Source organism: Leiobunum rupestre, chromosome 4 (assembly GCF_980474605.1).
Source record: "Leiobunum rupestre chromosome 4, qqLeiRupe1.1.hap1, whole genome shotgun sequence".
NCBI classification, from domain to species: Eukaryota; Metazoa; Arthropoda; class Arachnida; order Opiliones; family Sclerosomatidae; genus Leiobunum; species Leiobunum rupestre.
In genome coordinates this window covers 9,885,458-9,898,449 of record NC_143387.1, presented here as the reverse complement: position 1 = coordinate 9,898,449, position 12,992 = coordinate 9,885,458, and the positions used below count along the sequence as shown (strand labels likewise).

Sequence of the window (12,992 nt, the reverse complement as noted above, 5' to 3'; positions counted from 1 at the left end):
CGTCACCGTGTCAAACTGGTGGCATTCGTGGGCGTACCATTTCCGATACTCCCCGTTTTCTGTCTGATGTCATGGAGTTTTTAAAAATGGAAAATAGGCCAGGGATTTTTCTTCAACTCGATTTGTTAAAAGCGTTCGATCGGGTGGAATGGCCGTATCTATTTGCAATCTTAGAAGCCTTTGGTTTCGGCGCACGCTTCCGCGCTTGGATTCAGATGTTTTTAGTTGGCGCCAAGACAGCTATTAAGCTTCATGGATATGTTACCGATTCTTTTGTCATTAGCCGCTCGGTTCGTCAAGGGTGTCCGCTCAGTCCTTTGCTGTACGTTCTATCATCTGAACCTTTTTGCGCCTTACTCGAAACGGACAAACGTATATGTCGGATAATGCTCACGGACTTAACACCGTCCCCTGTGGTGTTTCAACATATTGATGACACTTCCATTCTCGTCACTGGGCCTAGGGATGTTACTTACCTTTTGGAGGATATTGAACTTTATTGCCAGTCTTCGGGAGCTGCCATCAATCTTGCAAAAAGTTCGGGTTGTTGGCTCGGCTCCTTGCGATTTCACGCGGACCAGACTGTGGCTGGGCTTGTTATTAGCGACCGTTCAATAAAGGTATTGGGCGTGACCTTGGGCTATGACCATGACGTCGTTGCCACGATGAACTGGGAGGGCCGGTATGAAAAATTTAAAAATGTCCTACACGTTTGGAAGGGTCGTAGTCTGACCATTTTTGGGAAAGTCATTATCATTAACGTGTTAGGAGCGTCGATATTGTGGCATATTCTGGAGGTTTTTGATTTACCGGACCGCTGGTTCTCTGATTTTAAGCGGCTCCTGTTGGATTTTATTTGGAAGGATCGCCCACATTCTATATCGTACGAAACCTTAACTCGCCATAAGAGTCAAGGCGGGTTTGGATTAATCAATCTTCGGATCAAACAGAAGGTACTTCGTCTGAAGGAATGTTTGAAGCTCGCTACCGGGTCCAAGCCTTCGCATGTCGCATGCGTTGCGTCTCGGTTCTTTGACGAATATGGCGGCGGACTTCGCCAGGGTCTCTCAATGCTACGGATTAGAATTGAACGTCGTCTGCTTTGCGCTATCCCGAAACGCCATGGATCAATGTTATTGGCTTGGAAAGAGTTCTTGGCTCTCACGCGATGGACCTTGGTTCCTTTGACCAACCCTATTATGGAGCCCCTATTTTATAACTCAAATCTTTTAATCACGAACATTTCTTTGGCTGAGCGGCGTCTTCTTGCTTCTTGTGGCGTGGTCTACCTGAAAGATATTTGCTACGAGGTCATCCTGGGGTTTCTTCCGGATGAAGCCTTTTTGGAATTGACCGCAGATTCCGGAATCGGTCGCCGTCGGTTGTTGCAAATTTTTCAAAGGATCAAAGATTCTCTCCCTCCCGCGGTACATCGAGTGATACATAGTAAAGAGGTCTACGAGCTTGAGACACGGCCAACGTTCGCGCTGGTCGCGGACACAGGGATATCTGTGGAATTGGACAAAATTACATCTACGTCAATTTCCAAAACTTTCAATGCCGTAACCCCGATTCCGGAATCGAATGGTGAAGAACGTTGGCGGGCTTTCTTCGGGGGCCCTTTACAGAAGTTCCGGGTTCCATCACTTGTCAATTCTACGTTGGGTCCCCGATTGTCAAGTATGAATCTCCGAGTGTATCATATGGGGTTCATGGTCAAGCAGCGGCTATTTCGCGCCGGCATAACAGACGATGATCAGTGCCCGCTATGTGGCCTTGAAAAGGAGTCAGTTTCGCATTTATTTTTGAAATGTCAAGATACGCACGAATGGCTCGATTGGTTATTTTCTTCAGTGTTGTCGCTGTACACGCTGTTTGGTGAAAAGGACATGTTGACGCGTTATATCGTCTTTGGACTCAAGCCTAAAACTGCGGACTCTAAAGAGCATTGGGAGGTCGCTTCCATATTAACTGCTAGTGCCAAAGAAGCCATTTGGAGTAATCGTTGTTTGTACAATTTGGGGCAGATAACCAATAAGCGTACGCTTTTTTCCCGTTTTCGTGCTCTCATAAAAACTGAGGCTCGGTACCGCGTGCAATGGCTACTCCTTCATAAGCCGGGTTGTACGGCCGCAATAGATATTTTTCGTAACATATGAGGGGTCAATAATCTTGGAGATATCCTTATGGTCATTAATATTTAAAGTACTTTATTGAAATGTGTATTTTGTTGTATTTGCAGTAGTTATTATTTTCTATAACTGAGGATTTTTTATCAATGATATTTTGCTTATTTATTTTTCATGTTGTTTCTAACTTCAATTGTGTAATGCTTTTAATAACACTGCTTCACATATATATAACATTTCTGGATGTACGTAGGTTTAAATTGTTAAATTTGTTTTAAATATTAACACTGTGCAATAATGCATGTAACAAAATAAAAATTTTATAAAAAAAAAAAAAAGTGGTTAGTACCTTGCGTTGTGGCCGCCATAACCCAGGTTCGAATCCTGGTCACGGCATTAAATCTTGTTTTTTAAATATTTTGTAATTTTCCTTTTTGGAAATTAATTAGAAACTTGGCAACGTGAAGTGGAAGACCAAGATCGTATAGTGGTTAGTACCTTGCGTTGTGGCCGCAATAACCCAGGTTCGAATCCTGGTCACGGCATTAAACTTAGTATTTTTTTAATATTCTGTAATTTTCCTTTTTGGAAATTTATTCGAAACTTGGCAACGTGAAGTGGAAGGCCGTGATCGTACAGTGATAAGTACCTTGAGTTGTGGCCGCAATAACCCAGGTTCGAATCCTGGTCACGGCATTAAACTTAGTATTTTTTTAATATTTTGTAATTTTCCTTTTTGGAAATTTATTAGACGCTTGTTAACGTGAAGTGGACGGCCGTGATCGTATAGTGGTTAGTACCTTGCGTTGTGGCCGCAATAACCCAGGTTCGAATCCTGGTCACGGCATTAAACTTAGTATTTTTTTAATATTTTGTAATTTTCCATTTTGGAAATTTATTAGAAACTTGGCAACGTGAAGTGGAAGGCCGTGATCGTATAGTGGTTAGTACCTTGCGTTGTGGCCGCAATAACCCAGGTTCGAATCCTGGTCACGGCATTAAACTTAGTATTTTTTTAATATTTTGTAATTTTCCTTTTTGGAAATTTATTAGAAACTTGGCAACGTGAAGTGGAAGGCCGTGATCGTATAGTGCTAAGTACCTTGCGTTGTGGCCGCAATAACCCAGGTTCGAATCCTGGTCCGGCATTAAACTTAGTATGTTTTTAATATTTTGTAATTTTCCTTTTTGGAAATTTATTAGACGCTTGTTAACCTGAAGTGGACGGCCGTGATCGTATAGTGGTTAGTACCTTGTGTTGTGGCCTTAATAACCCAGGTTCGAATCCTGATCACGGCATTAAACTTAGTATTTTTTTAATATTTTGTAATTTTCCTTTTTGGAAATTTATTAGACGCTTGGCAACGTGAGTAGGATATGCCCCAATCATCAGGGTTTTTCAATGTAGAGGTAGAAAGGGGGTCGGCACCGGAAGTCCCCGCTTCCTTCCCCCTTCCGGCAGGTGGCGCGGGGGGGTCGGCATTTTCCTCGGGGATCGGGGTCATTGACCTCCGCAGAGTAGCGCGCGCGCTGATTGGCTGGCGCGTAACTACGCGGCGCGGGAACCACGTGGTTACCTGCGCGCTGATTGGCTGGCGCGTAACTACGCGGCGCGGGGACCACGTGGTTACTACGCGCGTGTACTGCGCGCTTATTGGCTGTCGCGAAATTATTCAAAATGGCGCTGACTGGTTGGTGTTTTGGCGCGAAAAGGGGTCAGTACTCCTTTAAAGGAATTCCCAGGCTCGCTATACTCGGGCATTGTTAAAGTGGTGACAGGTTTGATTGATTACGAGCAGGTGTTTATCGAGGAATGCGCCGTTGCTAGGTTACCCCGCTCGCTGTTAGAGGAAACTCCAGATTTGTATTCGGGACGATTTCGTTGTATACGTAAATTTCGAAGAAAAAATGGCTACGGTAAATAGCCACGACGGTAGCTTACTTGGTAGGACGAACAACTTTGTAAACAGCAAATTCAAATAGTCACGAGTTCGAATCCCCTCCAAATAAGAAACCGTCATTCTTTTTATAAAAATGGACGACTTTTACGTAACTCTACCGAGTAACGCCTCTAGCGACCTCTATCCGGCGAATACTCAGTCAAACTTTAAAGTAAACTTGGGTCGTTCTATAACACTACCGGACAAATTTGTTGTTGGCGTGTCGGAAGTAATTTTGCCTCCCAACTAGGAAAATATCACGGATAAAACTAATAATTTTCAATTAAAAACGGTGGTAGCAGATTATTATAAAAAACGACCTTACATTTATAAAATCTCATTAAAAGTCGCTAAATTGGAAGCCGAAAAAGACACTGCCGGATTTGTCATCAAATATAGTCTGGTTAAAAAAGTTGTACGCGCTATTAACGAAGGAATAAGGGAAAATGGACTGGACGCCTACATTTCGTTCAAAATCTGGGAAAAACCCGATGGACTTTATTGGATTTACGATCCGACAATACATAATCCGGCTGACCCGACCAAGAAAAAGAAGACCAATTTCGAGTTATTTATTCCTGACGGACCTTTGAAAGAACTGTTATGTTTCGAGAGCAAGGATGACACGGGATATCAATCGGGGGTATATCAGCTGTCAAAACCGGTAACCCCCTATACGAGGAGCATAATTTTAAATCATCTAAATTATATTGAAATCAAAGAAAATCATCTACGCGATATGACTTTTACACGCAACGTAGAAGTTGACTGTAATATTCCGATTGGAACTTATTTAAGTATTCAAGCAATATTAGACGCCATGTCAAACACTATCCCTGATCACGTGAGAAACCTTGTTCATTTCGGTATAAACCCCAATGGCACAATCCATGTAGGAGCTGATCACGGGGCTGTGACTATTTTCTTCAAATCCAGTAAGAAAGGCTTAGGCGAATTATTAGGATTTACGGATTTTGATTTTGACCTGGTTGGTCACGACAGTACTTATCCGGCCGATTTATCTAGAGGCGCGAGTACGCTTTATCTATATTCGAATTTAATATATCCCCAGTATACCGGAGATACTTTCGCTCCTCTCATGAAAATTATACCGTTAGCGAGCAATGATCAGTCTAGTAATAAGTCTATTATATACGACAAAATAGACTATTACCCGGTTAAAGCAAGAGAGCTAGAGTTGATCGAGATAGACTTAAAAACTGATTTTGGAGAAAATTTGATATTTAACGCGGGGAAGACGGTCGTTCGACTTCATTTCAAGAAAGATGTCAGAGAGTGACAGTTATTTCCGTTACTATAAGTCTCAATATGGGGGGCGAGTGTTTGCCGGCCCCGTTTACCAGAGAGGGCGTGGTTTGGGTGGAATATTTAAGAAATTAATGAGATATATTACACCGATGGTAATACCTTTACGCAGCGAAGCGCTAGGTCTCGGAAAGCGTATGTTCGGTGATTTGGAATCCGGTGTAGATCCGCAATTGGCTATCCGCAACAATTTACGATTAGCCGGAAGCAATTTGTTACATAAAGCCGCTGACAGAATGAGTAAGCCCCAGTCAGGCAGTGGAACTCGTAAGAGACGCGCGCCTCCTAGACAACGGAAAAAGAAAACGAAAAAATCAAGGACGAAAGACGATTTTTTGGGATAAGAAACAATGGCGCTTCGAGAAGGCATGCTAAGTTCGTTAGACTTGTTCGAACGACCCGTGTTAAATACCAATATATTAGCTACAACCGAAATACGATATCTGCCCACGAATAACATAACCGACAATGGCCCTCTCGAATTTTTTATTCCGGCATCTGATGACTTATACATTGATTTATCCAAAACTATGCTCAAACTAAAAATGAAACTCGTGCATTTCGACGGTACAGACGTACCAGCCACTGAAGTGAAAGTCGGGGTCACGAATAATCTTAATGGAACTCTTTTTTCGCAAATCGACGCGTATTTGGGCGATACGTCGGTACAGTCTACAAATAATCTTTCGGCGTATAACGCGTACTTGGCGAAATTGCTGAATTTTGGTGAAGATGCTAAGAAAACGCAACTGGAGAATGGAATGTATTATATGAACGCGGCCTGTAACCCGCAAGACATGTGGGAACCTGCTTTTAACAATGATCGTAACGGAATGCTGAAGAGATGCGCGCGAACGAAAGAATCGACCACGTTTGAGTTAATGGGCCATTTACCCCTCGATATTTGTCACATGAATAAGTTTATTGTCAATCAACTACCCGTAAGATTCCGCTTAGTAAGAAGCCCTCGTTTAACTTGTATAATAGCTTTAGAGCAGGGAAAAGATTATAAGCTAATTTTAGAACAGGCGTATTTATACGTTACTAAAGTCAAGGTGGCTCCGCAGATAAGTTTAGCCCACGCTAGGATGCTAGAAAGCGGAATACCAGCGATTTATCCCATTACGCAAACAATTATGAAAAGTTTTTCTATCGCTCAGGGTCTAAAAAACATAAATCGCGATAACGTTATACTCGGGAAAATACCAAAAAGGGCAGTTGTAGTTTTTGTCAAAGAAGAAGCTTTCAACGGGTCATTGACCACAAATAGCTTGAAATTTGAACATTTAAATATCACCGACTTATCTTTGTCAGTCGGACCGGATAGATACCCTCCTGACGGCTTTCAAATGGATTATGCAAATTCAAATTACTGTTTACCTTACCAGGCTTTATTCGAGTCAATGGGCATAGCTTCCGAAGATAGGGGTAATTATCTAAATTTTGCGAATTTTAAGGAGGGGTACACCATCTTTACTTTCGATATGTCGCCGGACCAGAATGCTTCGGCTGATCATACGAGTATTCCTCGACAGGGGTCTCTACGTTTAGATGTTCAATTGAAAGACCCCCTACCGACTAATGTCGTGTGTATAATGTACTTTGAATTTGATAACGAGATTTTAATTACCCGGGACAGAAAGGTGATATATAGTATCGAATAAAATGAGCCACCCTGTTTTCTATGCGATTAGTTCGACGCGAGCTTTTGTTTGAGAATGACACGCCCCCATTTTCTCTCCAACCAACTCGACATTTTTTATCGGCGAATCTCGCGGAGCCTGAAATTTTAATTAACCGTCAAGGACATAGAAAATATGTCAATTTTAGCGTAAAAGTGTGGAAGAATCTCTGGAACTATGAACAAGAAATTGAAAGATTTTTCAATACCACTACCGAAGCTATACGTTTTCACAGCTGGTTGTCGGATAGTGTCAAGTTGGAAGGATTCTTCTGTCAGCGTGGAAGAATTATTGATATTCGCGGCTATATTCGCGGGTCTAATTCAAATTACGACGTTGTGTATTCCTCCGCCAACGGGGTCGCCCTAGATAAAGAAGCCTGGGACCGTTTGAAGATTATCCGTACGAGTCTCGACAAAGAAATAACTGACCGAAAAGACGCTTTTGAAGGAATGAAAATGTCTATTTTAGACGAATTAAAAAGTGTATTATTTACGTTAACCGAGGCGTGCCCAAACCTGCCCTGCCATAATCAATTGGCCCATCACATTAGCTGCAAACCGATCGCGTCACATTTCTGCGAAAGACTTGAAAAAAGTGTCAAGATGGCGATACCCCTTATGAACTATGACAACGTAATTAAGGCATTTTACGTCAACTTTCCCGACTATAAACTGGGGGTAGAAAATTTATATCATAATATCATGCAAAATGAATCTGAAATTTTATCAGAGCTGATGTATTAAAAATTTCCATTAAAATGTATAAAAATGTAAACTTTGCTGGTCTTTCATTTAATAATGTAGCACACTTTGAACTGTCAAGACATGAATATAGAATCTATTTATTTTGACCCAGAAAATCCCGGAAGTCTGGGAGGACTAAAACGTTTATCCGAACAATTACCCTCTATTTCCAAGAAAAAAATTAAAGATTGGGCGTTGACCCAAGACGCCTATACGTTGCACAAAGATAGAAAATTTAATTTTCCTAGAAATAGGACTTATGTCACGAGCTTGAACGAAGAACACCAGGCTGATTTAATCGAGTTAAACGAATTAAAAAATATTAATAAATTTAATTATATTCTTACTAATATCGATATTCTGTCCCGATATTTATTCGCTATTCCCGTGAAAACTAAGAGAGCGAGCGATATATTAGCTGCTTTCAAAAAAATCCACAAACAACGTAAGCCTTTGAAAATTAATACTGATCAAGGTTCTGAATTTTTAAATCGTAAAGTGCAACGCTATTTCAAGGACCAGGGAATTAAGCATTTCGTTTGTTACGGCGATAAAAAAGCAGCGTATGCGAGAGAGTGAAAAGGACGCTTAAAAATAAAATTTACAGATTTCTTACCAAAAGTAAAGGAAAAAAATTTATAAAAGAACTACCAAAAATTGTAAAGTCCTATAACGACAGCATTCATCGCACGACGGGATATAGACCTAGCGAAGTAACCTTAGCCAATGAGCATCTTGTTTGGCAAAAATTATTTGGAAAGAAAGCGAAAAGAGAGGAACCGAAATTCAAGAATGGCGATCACGTGCGCCTGTCAAAAACCAGCAAAGTATTTCGTAAGGGATTTAAAGGATATTGGGGTAAAGAGGTTTTCACCATATCGAAGGTGATAAATAAACCCCGCCCACTCTACCATATCAAGGACAATAATAACGAGAAAATATTGGGGTCATTTTACCCCGAAGAAATTCAAAGGGTTTTGCCATGAATACTTTTCAATTGGACGCTTTTTTAAAATGCGACCCGAGAACCAAACCTTTTTTTATGGGCACATTTTCCAAAGATACTTTACCTCGAGATTGTCCGAAAAAAAAGCCCTTTTGTTTGGTGGCCAATGTACAAGACTCATCAATGCCGGGAAGCCATTGGATAGGAATCTTCGTCAGTGCTAAAAATAGGAAAGGACAACGCGTGGGAGATTTTTTTTGTTCTTTCGGTCAACATTTTGATGTCTACGGTTTTAAATTGGATCATTTAGCTCAGAAATGGTTTTATAATAAAAATATAATTCAAGATATGAACCAAGAAACTTGCGGTTTGCACGTTGCTTCGTTTCTGTTAAATAGGTCTGCTGGATTAAGCTTTAAGAAAATTTTAAAAATGTATAATAATGAAATATATATGAACGAAGTAATTTCGCTATTGGCATTGTGTGTACATTTATTTAATCACGAAAACAGATTTTGTAATCAATAGTGTTTATTAAACATGGTTTTACAAAAAAACATTAATTTTCCCATTCATTAATTTCCCAATCATTAATTTCACGATCTTTAGAATACGCCCGGCGTCTTTCTTTGCGACCTTGTCGGGTTGGCAATTCCTTTCTTGTCAAGAGCGGTCCTACGAAAGGCAAGGAAACAGGTTCGGTCGTATTGCGAAGGGTGGATTCCGAAGGCTTATAGCTGCTGTCTTTGAAAGTTGGCGTGCTATATTCATCGAGACTCGTTTCGCTTCGAGATTTACGTAGCTCAGCTCGAGCGGGCGAAGTGAAAACGTTGCTAGCGCCGTTCTTCCATCTTCCCTTTTGGTAGCCTGGAGTACTCGCAAAGTCAGGCTTGAATGGAATATTTCGTGACGTCACGAGATGCTGTGGGGCTGCAATTAAAGTTTTATGGGCGTAATCGGGCGATTGACTTTCGTCCAACCCCGAAATGCCGGAGACACTCTGCCATGGTGTAGAAATTCCAGGATTTATCGGTGATGCTGGGAGGGGCCTGTTAATAGCCATTTCCAGTTGGTGGAGAGGTTGCTGTACGGCTCTTTGCACCTGTTGCGGCGCGGCGAATAGTTGATGGAGCTGATTTGGCGTTTGGGGAGGCGAAAAAAAACTTGGCGAGGCGAGCGGCGGGTTACCGAATGAACCGTTAGGTACAGCGGGAGGCTGGTAGATCGCACCGTGTGCTAACTGTATCGGCGCTAACGTACTCGAAGAAGGAGGTAAAGGGGGCGGTTTTATTTGAACGGCTGGAGCGCCGTCATAGTCTTTAATTCTGAGATACCGCGCCAACATTGCCAGATATTCTCGTAGTTTTTCTTCTTCACTACCGTCTCGAACGGGTTTGTTAAGAATACTATTCATGTGTTCTTGTATTAAATTTAGCAATTTTTCGGTATCGGATAAATAGCTATCCGCGGGTAGCAAGACAAATTTCTTCATCGCGCCGGATTAATTATACGACCCAAGATTGGCGGGATGAGCGAATCGAGAATCGCTCCCCAAAAACCGCCCGTTTGCGAGACTAGAATTCTTCGTCGATAACAATCACTGAGATCTCTTTGACCTAGTTTTCTAATAGATTTTTTATATCGTTGTAATTGCCGTCGTTTATGCTCGCCAACTGGTAAAGCTCCGCGGCAAATATTATGACAGATATTCGCGATTGAGCCAACCTGATCTCGCGTGGCGTTCTTCAGTAAAAATCGTCTTTGATTTGGGGAAGCCTTTTTTAATAAAGTTAGATACGGGCGGCTTTCTATAATTGACCTGGGCAAAGGCATTTTACAGAATGACGTAAAATTCGAATAAACACTTTGTTATATATTCTGATTATTACAATAATATACATTTTCCTCTACCAAAAATGATAAATACATAAAATAAAAAATTAATTTTCGGTAAATACTAACATTGGTCCTTCTTCCATGAGGCATTGCGTTCTAACTTTTAGAAATTCGGGAGTTTTTTGTTGCAGGTCAACAACCACGTTAGAATAGGGCGTATCCGACGTTACGTAATTATAAACGTTGCTCAGAAAATTAGGGTTATGCGGAAAGATCTGACGACTTAAATGTTTTATTTGTGATGGATCACGGGGGCTTCGGTACAGGACTATAAATGAGGCGTTAAGCGAAATGTCGCGAGAAAATCTGCCCTGACCAAAGACGTTCTGGCATAAGAATACAATACTCAGATTCAGATGATGCGAACACACTCGAAAAAGTTCAGATACCAGCGCGTTGTCTAAGCACTCGCTCGAAAGATCGTCTAGCACCAAGAGGTTGTTTTGTCTTTTGTCAAACAAATCTTCGGGTTTTTCACTAAAGAGTCCCTTATGGAATTCAATTTCGGGGGCGAGGGTTTTTAATTCGTCAAATTGATCGTTCCAAAGATTGTAGCAATATAAAATTTTTTGGGGTGGATTGTCGAACATTAAATTTTTATTTTTCAAGAGATTAAACGTCCAGTGACTTTTTCCCGACTTACTGGGGCCAGCCAAAAGAAAGGTACAGGGGGTTTGAAATTTTAGGCGTGTGAGTGACATGAATATCCGTAGGGAATAGAAGTACCGTCTTTGAAAAATATACGTTTCGTCGACGTAAATCCCACTAGTTTTTCGGCTTGTCTGAGATACAAGTGCCCGGTTTTTTGTCTTTTCACGTTAAAGGGAATCTCGACACGGTATTTTAATTCGCGGTTCTCGAGCGCCAACTGCTTTATCGTGTCAAAGTTTAAGATGGTCTGATTTTTTTTAGTAAGAGTGACGCCTTTTATCTTGGTTAAAATTTTGCCCGATTCGAACAAGATAGAGTAACCCTTGGGGGCTATCGTGGTAAAAGCTTTAATGGGGTCATTAGGATATTCATCCGTAAGTCCGCCCAAGCTGCTTGATAAAGTTAAATCTAATTTCTTATCGTGTATCAGAATACAACTGTCCGTATCGCCGTAGGCCAAATTAGGCCCGATTTTAGCCATTAGATTGTATAATTTAATACGCCCATAAGAGGCGACGAAAATGCCCACAGTTGGGGAACCTTTACGATAAGCCGGGACGTGGTCTTCGTGATATTTGGTCGTCACGAGAGCCATTCCGTTTTCTAGGAGTTTTAAATCGGTCAGCTCTTTCGTTTTATCAGTTAAAATTTTAACCAAGTCAGCGTAGGAGTTTATAAAAGAACTATTATTTTGACGTAATTGAATTAGGTGACGCCCCCAAAGCTGGTTAAGGGAAAGCTTGCCAAGCGCTTTGAGAGCCGGGTTAGAGCTAACCTCTTCTAGGCCTATTTTTATCCCGTCTTGTTCCCAAAAGTCGTTTAAATATTTTTGTTTTTCTTCTAAGGAGTCAACGTTTTTAGGAAAACCAGCGTATTGGGTTTTCATTTTGTAAAAATCTCTGACATAATCGTCAAAAAGGGGGCAGTCAGAGTCGAAAGTTTCGCGATAATGCTGCACTTCGTGAATTTGTAAAACTTTATAATTATATTGAAGGGATAAATAAAACTCGGGGGTAGTGTACGTATCCGTAATCGCGCGTTCCGCCTCGGTATGACGACAGTCGGCTAGATTATAGAGGGCGCACGTTCTGCATAGCGTAAACATTAATTTATCGCCAATCAGGGAGCCCAAGACGGGGAGATATAGATCTTGGGGTGGGAGAAGAGTCGCTTTGATTAGCCCGAAATAGAAATCGGGTTCGTAATTAAAGTTGCTAGTTAAGATTTCGGGGACCCCTTTGGGGTAGCGGTAATTTTTGGACATGGAGACCGATGGATACATACTGTTAAAATCGTAAAATTTAATCGGCCTCTCGGGGGTGGATTCTATATACAGTAAAAAATTTTCAACGCGCCCACCCCTCAGAGCGCTTCGCGAATTGATCGGATCGGAGAAAGCCAGTTCGTCGCAAAACGAATTTATTTCGGGGTTATCTTTTAAAAACGTGTCCCATTCACACTCCCATATGGTAATTAAACGCGCGTTGGGGTAATTTTGACGATAAAACTCGATTTTGTCGAGAGTTTTTAAGTAATTATTGATGTTAGATTCTTTAAGTTCGTAATTGTACCCATTATGGTCAGTGTGATTGTGACACCCGTGCCAGAAACACCCGAAAAATTCCCCAATTATTAAAGGGTCAGCGCTGTAAATGTCGGGGTGGTAAGGAGCTAAA

The 12,992-nt window shown here is 41.3% G+C and overlaps 2 non-coding genes across 2 annotated transcripts; both read left to right on the top strand.

Annotated features, from left to right (window-relative positions):
• The first annotated feature begins 2,904 nt into the window (after nucleotides 1–2,904).
• Nucleotides 2,905–2,976, top strand: TRNAH-GUG (transfer RNA histidin (anticodon GUG)). The gene has a single exon. It is a non-coding gene; the product is annotated as a tRNA-His (tRNA).
• A 79-nt stretch (nucleotides 2,977–3,055) lies between these two features.
• TRNAH-GUG (transfer RNA histidin (anticodon GUG)) lies at nucleotides 3,056–3,127 on the top strand. The gene has a single exon. It is a non-coding gene; the product is annotated as a tRNA-His (tRNA).
• The last annotated feature ends 9,865 nt before the right edge of the window (nucleotides 3,128–12,992 follow it).